This window comes from Malania oleifera, chromosome 12 (genome assembly GCF_029873635.1).
Source record: "Malania oleifera isolate guangnan ecotype guangnan chromosome 12, ASM2987363v1, whole genome shotgun sequence".
Taxonomy (NCBI): Eukaryota; Viridiplantae; Streptophyta; class Magnoliopsida; order Santalales; family Ximeniaceae; genus Malania; species Malania oleifera.
Window position 1 is genome coordinate 41,180,932 of NC_080428.1, and position 15,439 is coordinate 41,196,370.

The following is a 15,439-nucleotide window of genomic DNA, read 5'->3' on the forward strand; positions in this document are numbered from 1 at the left end:
GGGGGTTTGGGTTTGGATTTTTGTTAGATTTGGATAAGATGTAATATTAAATTTTAATTAAAATTTTTCCAAACCCACCCAAATTCAAATCCAATGTTCAAAATCTATTCTTCCAAATAGTGCATTAGTGTACTAGTTTCAAACTTGCGTCTTGCAAGGAATTGCATGAATTTATATTAAATATTATACTTTAAAGAAAATTAAACATTATTGTTGCGGGGTAAAAAAATAGTTGGTATGCTCCTTCGACTCTCGTTGACCTGAAAGAAGAAAAGAACAAAGGCTTGGAGGACCCGGGGTGTACTCCGGGGGATCACTCTGATGCCTAAGTAAGAGGAAGGCTTTTAGGAAGGCTAAATGCAACAGTAAAATAGTATTATGTCACTTACCTTTGCCTGTACTCCCAATCCCTTCTTATAGGGGCTTGAGTTGACCGCTGGTTGGCTCGGATTTATTGCGTGGGGACGCAAATCGCTCTCCGTCCATAAGTGCGTGCGCCTATTACTCGGTTTTTAAGGGCGTCGGCGTGAATCTCTCCTCCTCTTTATTAGGTCGGAGCTAATCACTCGTCAGAAAGTCAGACCTGGAGAAAGTATGAGACAGGCGTTGACCTGCCCTTATTAGCGTGATTTATTATGGGCATATCAGTTGTCCCCCCCTTAGTTTCAAATTTCTGGATAGAATTTTGAATAATTATTTGTGTCTGCATCTTTCCATTTAGAAGTTTTAACACTTCCTCTTGTTCCCCTCTTTTTCTCCTCTTTTTTTCTTTTTTTGGGAAGAATAATTGAGCAGCTCGTGCCGACTGTTTGCGCCGAGCTGTATTGTCCGAACTATTCGGGCCGAGCTCCTTTGTCCGAGCTCTTTTAAGAAGGACTCGTGCTGAGCTGTGTTTGTCCGAGCTGTTTTGTGCAGAGCTGTTTTGTCCGAGCTGTTCGGGCCGAGCTCTTTTGTCCGAGCTCTTTGAAGCAGGACTCTTGCCGAGCTGCTTCTGCCGAGCTATTCGGGCCGAGCTCTTCGAGGAAGGATTAGTGCCGAGCTGTTCCTGCCGAGCTGTTCGGGCCGAGCTCTTTTGTCCGAGCTCTTTGAAGAAGGATTCGTGCCGAGCTGTTTCTGCCGAGCTGTTCGAGCCAAGCTCTTTTGTCCGAGCTCTTTGAAGCAGGACTAGTGGCGAGCTGTTTCTACCGAGCTGTTTGGGCCGGGCTCTGTTTGTCCGAGCTCTTCGAAGAAAGATTCGTGCCGAGCTGTTCCTGCCGAGTTGTTCGGGTTGAGCTCTTCGAGGAAGGATTCGTGCCGAGCTGTTTTTGCCGAGCTGTTCGGGCTGAGCTCTTCAAGGAAGGATTCGTGCCGAGCTCTTTGAAGAGAGACTCAGGTCGAGCTCTTCATGTCGAGCTCTTTGAAGAGAGACTCGGGCCGAGCTCTTCATGCCGAGCTCTTCGAAGAGTGACTCGTGCCGAGCTGTCCGAGAATGATTCGTGCCAAACTCTTCGTGCCAAGCTCTTTGAAGAGAGACTCGGGCCGAGTTGTTTCTTCTGAGCTTTTTGAATATTCAGGCCGAGCTAACCACCCTACTCGGCTGTGTGGCACTACAACTAATGCTCGTTGCTTGGGCTTTCCGCGTGATGAGTCGTGCTCATCTGTTGGGTTGTTCTGGCCTTACGAGTCGTGCTCGTTAGTTCAGGCCATCCTCCTGATGAGTCGTGCTCATCTGTTGGTTGGTCTGGCCTCACGAGTCGTGCTCGTCATTTTGGGCCGTCCGCGTGATGAGTCGTGCTCATCTGTTGGGTCGTCCTTCGCGTCTATCTCACTTTCCCGAGGCATCGTTGCACGCTTCTGTCCTGCGAGAGATACAAAAAAGTAGGTTTTAAATGCGTTCTACCTCGGAAAGTGGGTTGGAGGAAAGCATTATTGATGGCCATCCGTCCAACGTTGTGTCCGAGGCAACTTGGTGTTTTCGAGGTGGCGTTTGTCCTCGGGAAGCCTCGTCTGTGCATTTGTTAGAGATTTTCTATGTCCTTCGCCTCCCTCGAGACGCAATCCTTCTCGTAAATGAAAATTCTTGAGATTCCCACCAAAGGGATTCGTGCCCTCCTCTCTATATAAAGGCCAGTGGACTCCTTCATTCCGCACTCGTCTTCATTCTAAGAGAACTGCTTCCTTCTCTACTCTCCTCCATTCCACAAGTCCCTTATTTGGTGCTAGGTATGCTTTCCCTCTCTATAGCATATTTGTCTTGTTGTTCTTCATGTTCTTCATTGTTCTTGCGCTAGTTATGTATGTTTGATCTTGTCTTGTAAGATTGCCTAGTTGTTTGTGTGAAATTTTACTGTCTTGATCTATCTTGGCCTCCTTTCTTCTTGATCTTTGCTGTTGCTTGCTCGTTTGACCCTTAGGTTTAAGTAGTGTTTCCTTCAGGCTTGTTTTTCCCTATGGAGACCTCCTCACAGCCATTAAGAGTACCTACAACAGTTCGGAGCGCTCGTTGTGAGCTCACCTCTTCCGACCTGCAAAATGTTCGTTATTTTTTTGCCATACCATCCAATGTCATTGTTAAGTTACCAACTGCTTCCGAATCAGCCCTTGACCAAAAATCCGAGGAGCTCTGCCTGTATACCGATTATCTAGATTTGGGTCTTAGGCTCCCTTTTCCCTCCTTTATTTCTAATGTATTGCGTTTTTATCGCATAGCACCATCTCAACTTCTTCCGAACTCTTATCTTTCGCTCACCTGTTTTGCTGTGCTTCTGCTCTGCTTGGGCCATCAGCCTACCGTCCCCCTCTTCAGAAGTTGTTTCCAAATGCGATCTCACTCTGCGGAGAAAGAGCTATATTATTTCAAATCTTTACCAGGTTATAAACTTTTCTCACCAGGCAGTTCTTCCATCCATAACTGGAAGACCCGTTACTTCTTTGCGTCGGGAGAGCTGGATTACACAGGCTCCTTTGTCTGGTCTTCTCCTCTTGATGGTAACGTGGTTATTTTTTTCTACCCTCTTTTGCAGGGCTTACACGTTGGTGATCCGTCTAACTCATCTTTTCTCCTTTCACCCCTTTTTCCTTTGTAGTTCGGGTGCGCCATCTCCTCCCTAGACTTTCCCCCGAAGAGTAGGCCATCCTTAAAGAACTTCGTGCCCTTGGTGAACAGGGGATTATCCCTCACGAGGAGCTGCTCCAGGAGCGTGTCCTCGTGCAGTGGGGGATCAGCCCCGTTTCCTCAAGTCATTCTCCCCCCTTATTATGTATATGTATGTATGTTTGGTTGTCGTCTTTACTGTTGGTGTTCTTACTCCTTGTCTCTTTTATCCTTGCAGACATGGACTTCAACAGGTATGAATCTCTCATGGGAGAGGCTAGAAAGCAAAGGGTTAGCAGGAGCAGGAAGAAGAGAAGGGAGGTCGAAGGAGAATCCTCTCACAGGGATGCACCCGCAGTAGGGGATTCCGGCGCCCTTACTAGTGAGGTCCATGCTGCTCCTCCTAGGAACTCTCAGGCTCAAGTTGAAGCCATCTTCCACGAGCCGACCCATTCTGCCTCTGCTCTCCGTCGGGCTGTGCATGCTGAGGATTTTGTGCAGGCCCAGTGTACCCTTCCTGACGCCCTCTCGGTGAAAATCCGCCATACTTCGTACCAGGTGCCTATTCAAAGTGGGCTTTATACTTTTGGACTTATGCATAGCCTTGCTAACTTCCTTATTTGGTATTTTCTGCAGCTGGTGACGATGGCTCTAGCCCTGGAGGAGAAGGTCGCGGAGATGTACCGCCAGACCCTCGATGCCCAGGAAAAATATGTCCTAGCTCAGAACGAACTGCACGAGGCCGAGGCCCGCGAGCGGGATCTGCAGGCAGAGATCGATCACCTTCGTAGGGAGAAACTTCCTTCTAGAAAGGCTGCTGCTACTGCTTCTGCTTCTCGAACTGCGGTGAAGAAGTACAAAGAGTCGAACCAATTCGTTATCGACACCTCCAAAGCTTATCGAATTGGTTTCAGAAGGTGCCGGGATCAAGTAAGGACTAAACATCCTGAGATTCCTCTTGACGGTGTAAGCTCTCATGGTTATGGCGACGAGAGTCCCAAGTCTGCAGAGGACCTAGAGGAGGATGAAGAAGGGGAGGAGGTGGAAGTTGGAGAGGGGAGTAAAGCAAACTAGCATGTAGGAACCGAACATGTATTTTGAATTTTTCAACCTTTATTGTTGTAATGCAACTTTTTGTAAAAGACACTTTAATTACAGCTTTACAAAAAGCGGTTCTTAAGAATAATATTTCTTTAACATTTCAGAATTCCACGTGTTCTTGATTTCTTTCCCCCCTACCTCTTCCAACTTGTAGGTCCCGGGTTTTATCTCAGTGGTGACCTTGTATGGGCCCTCCCAGTTAGGCTTTAGCTTGTGCGACCTTGGCTCGGACGGGTTGTTTCGCCTCTTCCTTAGGACTAAGTCCCCTAGCTGAAAATTCCGTACTTTCACGCAGTGGTTGTAGTACTTTGCTACCCTCTGCTGGTACGCGGCAACTTTTACACTCGCCTCATCCTATCTCTCTTCCAGTAGGTTTATTTCTGATCTGAGCTCCTCGCTATTGGTCTGCTCGTTAAAGTATTGCCTTCGCCAAGAGGGTATCCCCACCTCTGCTGGGATGACTACTTCTGCGCCAAAGACAAGCATGAACGGGGTTTCCCCTGTTGCTGCTCTCTTGGTGGTGTGGTACACCCACATAAGGGAAGGGAGTTCCTCTGTCCATCTACCTTGCATGGATTCGAGTCGCATCCTCAGTCCGTGCAAAATCGTCCGATTCATGTTCTCTACTTGTCCATTGCTCTGGGGGTGTGCCACCGATGCGAAGAGAAGCTTAATAGATAGATCTGAACAGAACTTTTTGAAGCGGTCGTTGTCGAACTGCTTCCCGTGGTCTGTAACTATCACTGAGGGAATGCCATAGTGGCAAACCAATGAGGTCCACACGAAGCGTGTAATATTCCGCTTTGTTATGGTGGCTAGGGGTTCGGCCTCTACCCACTTAGTGAAATAATCTATTACTACCAACAAGAATTTTTTCTGGCCAGTCATCTGTGGAAGAGGTCCGAGGATATCTATCCCCCACTGAGCAAAAGGGCAGGGACTGGTTAGAGGGGAGAGTAGACTAGAGGGTGCGTGTGGTACCACTGCGCACCTTTGACATCTGTCACATTTTTTGACGAGCTCCACCACGTCCTTCTTCATTGTGGGCCAGAAAAATCCCTGTCGCATAGCTTTGTGAGCTAGAGCCCTACTGGCAAGGTGGTTTCCGCATACTCCTTCGTGGATTTCCCGTAGTATGTATTCCCCTTCGTCTTTGCTTAAACATCGAAGGTAGGGCAATGTTAGTGAGTGCCTGTAAAGCTTCCGGCCCATCAATGTATATCTTGCCACTTTCCTCCTCACCTTTTGAGCCTCCTTATTATCTTCTGGTAAGGATCCGTCCTGGAGGTATAGGAATAAGGACGCTCTCCAATCGTCCTTGTTGAATTTGGACGCCACTGAGTTAATTTTGTCCTCCTCGTACGAGGGTTTCCCTATGTGTTCAAGATAGATAGTGTCTTTCCATTCCGAACCGGTTGCCGAGGCTAACTTCGCGAGTGCGTCCGCCTTTTTATTCTCTGCTCTCGGTACGTGTTCTATGTCAAACTGGGCGAATGCCTCTATGTACTCTCTTGCCTTGGAGAGATATTTTTTCATTCTTGGATCCCTAGCCTCGAATTCTCCTTTAAGTTGCTCTACCACCAGCTGGGAATCACTCAGTACTTTGATCTGTGCCACCCCTAATGCTTCTGCCAGGCGCAAGCCAGCTAACAGGGCTTCGTACTCCGCCTCATTGTTGGTTGCTATGAACTCCAGTTTTAGGGCGAAGTGAGTTTCATTGCGCTCCAGGTCAAAAAGGATGAATCCGGCTCCCCCCCCCCCCCCCAGCAGCATTAGAGGACCCATCAACGTGCAATGTCCACTCCTCCGACTTGGTGGATGACTCGGGGAGCCTTTCTGCTGTAAAATCCGCGAGTACCTGAGCCTTGACTACGGGCCTCGGTTGATACTGTAGGTCGAATTCACTTAATTCTATCGACCACCTCGTCATCCTTCCCGAACTCTTCGGTCGCTGTAGAATTTGTCTCATGGGCAGATTTGTTAACACGACAACCCTATGGGCTTGAAAATTGGGTCTTAATTTTTGCGCTGCACAGATGATGGAGAAGGCGACTTTTTCCACCATACCATAGTTCTTCTCGGTGCCACTTAACACCTTACTTGTGTAATATATAGGCTGATGCTTCCTACCCTCTTCCCAGACCAAGACCGAGCTGACAGCATTCTCTGTGGAAGCTATATATAGATAGAGGTCTTCCCCATTCTTTGCTTTTGTCAAGAGAGGAGGGGATCTGAGGTATTGCTTAAGCTGCTCGAAGGCTTCATCCTGCTCTTTCCCCCATTCGAATCCTCCCTTCTTCCATAGTGCTCTAAAGAAAGGTAAGCCTTTGTCCCCTGAGCAGGAGATAAACCTGCTGAGGGAGGCTATCCTCCCGGTCAGAACTTGGATTTCCTTTTTAGTCCTTGGAGCCTCCATCTCAAGCACTGCTCGTATTTTATCCGGATTTGCTTCTATACCTCTATGAGTCACCATAAAGCCCAAGAATTTACCTGCAGAAACGCCGAACATGCACTTTGAGGGATTCAACCTCATGTGGTACCGGCGGAGGAGCTCGAACATTTCCCTCAGATCTTTACAATGTTGCCCTACTTCCATGCTCTTCACCAACATATCGTCCACGTATGCTTCCATTGTTTTTCCGAGCTGTTCCTTAAAAATCTTGTTCACTAACCTCTGATATGTGGCCCCCGCATTTTTAAGCCGAAGGGCATCACCCGATAACAATATAGACCCCTGTCGGTGACAAAAGAAGTTTTTTCTTCATCAGCTGGATTCATAGGGATTTGGTTGTACCCTGAGTAAGCATCCATGAAACTGAGGAGCTCGTGCCCCGAGGTCGAATCCACTAGCTGATCAATTCGAGGGAGAGGAAAGCTGTCCTTTGGGCACGCTTTATTCAAGTCCGTGAAGTCTATGCAAGTGCACCATTTTCCATTGGGCTTCCTGACCAAGACCACATTGCTCAGCCACTCGGGGTAGTCCACTTCTCGGATAAAGTTGGCCTGCAACAGTTTCGTCACCTCTTCATCAATTATTTTGATCCGCTCCATCGCGAAGCTCCTTTTTTTCTGTTTCACAGGTCGGTGGTTGGGGTTGACCTGCAACCGGTGCTCTATCACAGCAGGGTCGATGCCGGGCATGTCTGCTGCCGACCATACGAACAAATCAGAGAATTCATCCAAAAGTTCCGTCAACTCCGCTTTCAAGGTGTCGGGCAAGTGATTCCCATCTGTATACTTCTCTCCTGGTGGCCTCGCAGTGGTATGTGGTTGATATCTCCATGTAATGTACTGATCTGGGGATACTCTCCTCTGACTTCTAGGTCTTCCACCGTTAGAGCTTCTTTAGCCTCCATCTTCCCTTTCAAGGCCATTACATAGCAACTCCGGGCAGCAGCCTGATCTCCTTTGGCATATCCTATCCCTTGTGGTGTAGGGAATTTAACTTTAAGGTGGTAAGTTGATGTTACCGCCCGAACTGCGTTAAGGAAAGGGCGACCCAAGATGACATTGTACACCGAAGGTCGGTCAACCACCAGGAACTCTGTCAACGTTACCTGCTGCGGGGTCATCCCTATTGTTACTGGTAACGTGATTGTTCCCAAGGGGTGAATAGTGTCTCTCCCAAATCCTACCAAGGGGGTCGAGACGGGCTTCAATCGTTCCTTGCCTATCTTCATCCCTACCAAGACCGACCAGAACATGATGTTGGCCGAGCTCCCGTTGTCTATCAGTATACGTCTAACCATGTAATTGGCTATGAGTAGGGAGAGCACCAGTGCATCATCATGCAGTTGCTACACTCCCTCTTCATCTCCGCTGTCAAAGGTTATGGCGTCACCTTTCTTGTTTCGTTTGCTACTGGTTTCCCCTTTTTCCATCATCAGCACCTGTTTAGCATATCTTTTGCGTGCACTCCCGCTATCTCCTCCACTGGCGGATCCTCCAAAGATCACCGCAATTTCACCAATAGCTTGCTCTTCCTTCTCTTTTGCGCCATGCCTCCTCTGCTCGAATGGTCCCTTTGTGGATTTTCTTTCTTGACAAACCTTGACAGATGTCCCCTTCTTATTAGGACTTCGATTTCTTTCTTCAGCTGAATGCATTCTTCTGTGTCGTGGCCGTGATCCCTATGGAATGCGCAAAACTTGGACATGTTCCGCTTATGTAGAGGCCTTCGCATAGGTTCAGGCCATGAGACGTAGTCTTTCTTTTTTATCTGCATCAACAACTCTGAGCGCGGTACATTTAGAAGTGTAGGTGGAGAACTTATTGTGCTGTCCTCTGCTCTTTTGACCTGTTTGCAGCACACTAGTTTTGTGCCTTTTTGTAGATCTATACGTGTCTCCAGATTCTCTGCCGTTGTTTCTCCTCTTCCGCTCTAGACGATTTCCTCTCGTGTCCATCATCTCCTCCAGGTTTATGTATTTCTCTGCTCAGATCATTAACTCCCCCATGTCAACCGGCGGTTTTTTCCCTAGGGAGTATAAGAAACTTCCGGGTTGGAGGGCCGTTGTCAGGGCAGCCAAGGCTACCCCCATGTCTAAGTTGCGGATTTCTAGGGTCGCTGTGTTGAACCGGTGCATGAAGTTCTTTAAAGTCTCCCAGTCCCCTTGCACCATATTCATTAGATGGCCTGTTGTTTTGGCAACTCTCCGGCTACTAAGGAAGTGGCCGATGAACATTTGCTCCATCCCTTGGAAGGAACCAACAGATCCTGGTCGAAGAGTTCGATACCAGTCTCTAGCGGTACTCTTAAGGGTGGTAGCAAACGCTCGGCACATGATGGCGTCAAGAGCCCCTTGCAGCTGCATTAACATTTTGAAATTTTTCAGGTGATCAATGGGGTCGGACAAACCTTCATATCTCTCAAAGGTGGGCATCTTGAATCTACTAGGCAATGGAGCTTCCATGATCTCTTTGCTGAACGGAGACTCCGTGGACTTTAGGGATGTTTCACCATAGTAAGGCCTGGTTCTGCCTTCTTTCATCATCTTCTCTATGTAATCTATTTTCTTTATTCTTTCCTCGAGCTCGGTGGATCTTTGTTGGTTGACATCCATGCTATTTGCATCTTCTACCTTCTTATTGGGGTGAGTTTTCTCTTCTTTCTCCATTAGTTCGTCAGCTCGTTTTTCTGCGCTAGGTTTCTCTTGCGGTCGGGGAAGGACGTGCCCTTCTTGACTCTTCTGTTGTAAGAGTTGGTTGAGCATGTCCTTCATTTCCTTCTGGAAGGCAAGGAACTCCTCCCTACTGACACCAGATGAGTCGGAGGTCGATTGGATGGATTGGGATGGTTCTTTGGTATCAGGGAAGGAGGTAGAATTGCGCGAGGTCGGCATTGCTTGAATGTTTGAAAGTCGAGAGCAAGATAATATCGCCTCCTAAAAGTAACTTCCCACAGACGGCGCAAACTGTTGCAGGGTAAAAAAATAGTTGGTATGCTCCTTCGACTCTCGTTGACCTGAAAGAAGAAAAGAACAAAGGCTTGGAGGACCCGGGGTGTACTCCGGGGGATCACTCTGATGCCTAAGTAAGAGGAAGGCTTTTAGGAAGGCTAAATGCAACAGTAGAATAGTATTATGTCACTTACCTTTGCCTGTACTCCCAATCCCTTCTTATAGGGGCTTGAGTTGACCGTTGGTTGGCTCGGATTTATTGCGTGGGGGTGCGAATCGCTCTCCGGCCATAAGTGCGTGCGCCTATTACTCGGTTTTTAAGGGCGTCGGCGTGAATCTCTCCTCCTCTTTATTAGGTCGGAGCTAATCACTCGTCAGAAAGTCAAACCTGGAGAAAGTATGAGACAGGCGTTGACCTGCCCTTATTAGCGTGATTTATTATGGGCATATCAATTATTAATATAGACTATAAATAAAATATATGGTTTTTGGATTCTAGGGAAAACAAACAAACCATCATAAGAAAAGTAAACAAAATCTATCAATAACAAGTAATGGTTGCAAAATAATGGGAGGCATCACTAGCTCCATCACTAGATCTATTTCTGTGGACCCAATTTTGTTAATTGATCTACAACTAATTTCTTTCCCCCAAGAAAATGTAGGCATATAGTGCTGAACAATTAAAAATTTCGACAAATTACGATGGTTCAAGTTACAGTCTTATAAAAGTAATTGAATAAAAAAATCATGATTGTTACAAACATAATGCGTATATGAGCATTTTTATGGTTATAACCAAAAGATATTCAAGTGCTGAACAATTACAAAATTTGACAAATTACGATTATTCAAGTTACAGTCTTATAAAAGTAATTGAATAAAAAAATCATGATTGTTACAAACATAATATGTGTATATGAGCATTTTTATGGTTATAACCAAAAGATAATGTATGTAGTAGACACAGTTATTTGACTAATACCAAGTTTTTTAGGTGTAACAAAATTATAACACTTGGTCATATATTAGCACTTTGTTCTCTATAGAATTGCTTTCCTTTAAAGAGAAATGAAGGAAAAACTTGTACTAATTCTAAAAGATCACCTTGATAATTCCAAGATGTAATAAAAGCTTGAAGTGGCTTATGAGAAGGATACGAGAGACTTAAAAGTCATTGTCTTCAATAAGCAGCCACCAAAATTTCATTTATTTGTAAATTTATAGCTAAAATGATAAGTTTAGATGTGCAAATTGACTATAACCTTAATCTAAGAATTAATGAATTGGAAAAAAAAAAAAGTCTCAAATTTCTGAATACATAACATGGAATAGATAAAAAATTAAAATTTATAAATTTTACTATGGAAATGTCTATACATATCATATTAATGACTATTCCCAAATTTTATTATAAGTATTTTTCATTATATTATATTTTATATTCGATATAAACTTATGCATGTTAAACTTTTAAGATTATTTTATTCTTGTACATTTTTTTTATTTCATTCCCTCCTTATTGGAGATCTTGTTTTAGAACTAGATATTCCAAGAATGAAGCACAAATATTTATTAAATACTTTAATGATTTAGGATATTTTTATAACATGTATTATGTATGAAAATACATTAACCCACACATGGTATATACAGGTATGATCCAAAGATACAATCCCTTTACAAAGTGTCAGGGTTAGTGCCTATTTTGTTTTGTGCACAGAACTTGTTATTGCAAAATTTTGTGAATAACTATTTGATATAATGGAGATAAATAATTGTTATCAATAATATAAATGTTTCTAAAAAAATTTATTATATATAATTGCTTTTAACATCTCAAATAGCATCAAGAACTATACTTGACTTTAGATAAACGTATTTAACTTGTTAACAAATGCATATGCACATACCGAATATGTGTGGCACAATAGATAAGAATAATAATATAATTAAAAAATACAAAAAAAAAAAAAAAGAGAAAAGTACTTAGGAACCATCTTTACATAGAAAAGCTTCCATTTTCAAGTTGCTTTGCCATTCTCGTCAATCCCTCACAAATACTAGAAAAATGTGGCGGTCGAAAGATGCAATTGCAAGAAGGCACTAGTTTTTTGGTGTTGAAAAGTGCAGAGAGAGAGAGAGAGAGAGAGAGAGAGAGAGATTGGTTGGCTCCCTTCAAGTTTGATTGACTACTGGAAAATGAGGTTTCCTTTAGGTTAGTTGCAAGAGGGTTAGGGGAAAGAGACTCTTAACAGGCTAGGGTTTCAAAGTTGACGTACATATACGCATGCTGCTAAGTTTTAGGAATATTTAAGGGAGAAAAGAAAATACTATCTTAATCGTTATTATACGAGCTTTGTTCATTGGTATCAACCTTAGTTTTTAATTTGGTACCTGTATAGTACCTACTATTTTTTCTACTCTTGATTCTACTTGTAGACACCCCAATTTTAACCAGGCCGGGTTGGGAAGACCCTTCGTAATAAAAGTCGAATTTGAATCTCAAGAATAGAAGGATCCGATTAAGTCCAAGTATTTTAAAATTGATTTCTGGCATTTTTAATTAAACTTTTAGATATTTTTATGATAAGTCCCAGTACTTTTAAATTAAGTGCCATATATTTTTAAATTGGAGTCCCAGCTATTTTATTTTTTGAGTCTCGGTTATTTATTTTTGGGTTGCAGTTGTTTAAAAAAAAAAAAAAAAGTTGATTCCCTTTTTTTTTTGAGTCATTAGATTGAGTTTCGGTCCTTTTGTTTCTAGGAAATTGAGTTCGTTTTTTTTTTTTTTTTCCGAGCCTATCCTTAGTTGATTGGAGGAATGAAATTAAAATAGAGAGGCTTTTGTTGCATGGGCCATGCAGCACACGCAAAAGGAAAGAAAGGGGTTGCATTCTCCAAAATGAAATAGGGTTTATTTTAGGAATTTGAAGTGTTATAAAGTGGGCTAGGGGCTGAATAAGGCAAGGGGACATGGCCATAGGAAGGGGAAGAAGAAGAGGAAGAAAAAAAAGAAATATAGCATCATCGGTGCCTGCGCAATCAGTTTGATGAAGCCAATCAAATGGTGGTTTCACATCTGATCGAATTGAAAATTTACCACATTGTTCTTAACTCATTAATTTTAATTTTCACTGATTTTATTTTTATTTAGAGCTTTTAAGCTTCGATTTTTACTTCTTGGACAGCCAACTTATTGCAACAGCAGCAGGTTCGCTAGTGCAGCGTGGCCGATTTAATGAAGCCAATAGAATTGTGGTTTCTCATCTAATCGAATTGAAATTTTACCAGATTGTTCCTGACATACTAATTTTAATTTTTAACAGTTGGATTTTTATTTAGAGTTTTGAAGCTTCTATTTTTATTTTTTGGACAGTCAACTTACCGCAACAGCAGCAGGATCGCCGGTGCTGCGTGGTCAAATTAATGAAGCCACTTGAATAATGATTCCTCATCTGATCGAATTGAAATTTTACCAGGTTGTTCCTGACTCAATAATTTTAATTTTCACTAATTGAATTTTTATTTAGAGCTTTTAAACTTCTATTTTTATTTATGGACATCCAAATTACCGCAGCAGCAGCAAGTTCGCTGGTGCTGCGTGGTCGACTTAATGAAGCCAATTGAACAGTGGTTTCTCATCCGATCGAATTGAAATTTTACCAAGTTGTTCTTGACTCACCAATTTTAATTTTAACCAATTGGATTTTTATTTAGAACTTTTAAGCTTCTATTTTTATTTCTTGGACAGTCGACTCACGGCAGCAGTGGTAGGTTCATTAGCGCCTGCGCAATCCGCATGATGTAGATGATCAGATGGCGATTACTCATCCGATGATTGAAATTTTTGCAGGTATTATGTTCACATGTCTTTTATCAGGTATGTGAGTGCGTGGGTGTGTATTGTATTTTGCTTGTTCCTTTTTGTATTTCATATTATTGTAGTTGTATTATTCAAGTCATATTTATTTAGGGTGTTTTTATTACTATGTTTATTGTCTACATGTTATTTAGGGTTTTTGATTTATTTAGTATAATTATAATGTTTATCTTTTATATTGTATGTAGGGTTTCGGTTATCATATGTGTTATTTCAGGGTTTTAAAGGTTTTTTTTTTTATCTTAATTGTACATTTAGGGCTTTGATTATCATATGGTTTATTTAGGATTTGGTTGGTTTCTCACAATATTGCTATTAAAGGTAAGGCTTTAGTTGTTTACATGGTTATTATTTGTACATAAAGTATATTTATTTAAGGTTTGAATCATTTCTATATCATTTTTATGGATTAATTGTTTATATATATATATATATATATATATATTATACGTTAACTTTAGTGTTTGCCTATTTTCACTATTGTAGAGTTTTATTAATGTATGTTCTATGTTATTATAGTAACTATGTCATTGCTTTAGTTATAGTGTATTATTATGATATGTGACTTATTATTATAGTAAGAGGTGTTACCAAATATATACATATGTATATCAAGGTAAGTATTATTATCATAAAAGGTATGTCTTATTATTATATATATGGTAAGTTGTGTGCCATTATTATTATTAACATAGTATGTGCTATTATCATGTACATATATTAAGATATTTATTACTATTACATATTTTTAAAATTTTAGCATAGTATAGCTCGTTATGGTGTTGTTTGGTAATTTTTGTATTTAATTGTACTATATGTTTATACTTTATATTATGAATTGATGCCTTTATTTTATTTAAGTAATTTTGTATTATATTATTATGCCTTTCGTGTGTATCCCTATGATTTCAAAAAAAGAGTATGAGCTTTCGGGTTTCACGTACTCCAGTTCTAAGGGAATATATATTATATTTTTTTTTGTGTGTATTTAAAAAATTCACTAAAAGAGAGTAATTTTAAAGACCTATTAAATTAAATTTGGGATAACTCTTAATTAATTAGGTACCGTTCCTAGGAACGGGTGCGTAAAGGGTGCTCGTACCTTCCCCTCGCGTAACCGAACTCCCGATCCCGATTTTGGTAACGCAGACCGATTCTACTCTTAATTGGGTAGTAATCATGTGTTCTAACCACACTAAAAGGTTGTTTGAATAAGCAGGTGATTACTTGTAAGTACTTTATTTCCATGATTGTTTGAATAAGCATGTGATTATTTGTAAATACTTTATTTCCATGGTTGTTGAATAAGTACGTGATTAATTATGAATAAGCTCACGACATGCAAGTGGGGTAGCGGGATTAGGTTAAACTTGAATTCACACACTTTCACATGCATTCTACCCGGGCTTTACTTGCTAAGATTATAAAGGAGTGTAATACCATTTGTCCCTACGTGGCAGGGCTTATGGGGACCTGCGGACCACTCCGCTCAGTTTGAACTTTGTCCAAATCCCTTTTGGGCGAGGATGGAGGTTAGATTCGGAACCCTTTTGTCAATAGCGGTTAGAGCCTACCCACACATACTTGTCTACAGTTTTCCCTAACTAGGAGAGAGTCATGAAGAAACCCGATAAAATAGGCATATCTACATTGGGTTGGGATAGGATCCTCATCCTTCTCCATGTGACTTAATCCATGTCTTTTGTATATATGTTTTTTGTTGTGTTATGCATCTTACATCCATTTTAGACATGCATACTACTTAGCCATCATTCTGGAAAAGCCCAATAATGAGATCATGACCCATCCTTTCAAAAAAAATAAAGCACTTAGTCTAAGCTTTTAAAAGATTGGTCAGTCCAATCATTTTCAAATAACATGGACCCAACTCTTTTTAAAACAACTCTAGGCCTGACCTTATGTTAAACAAAAAACTCGGCCTAGGCCTAATTTTCAAAAAGGGCCAAACCCATATTTCAAATG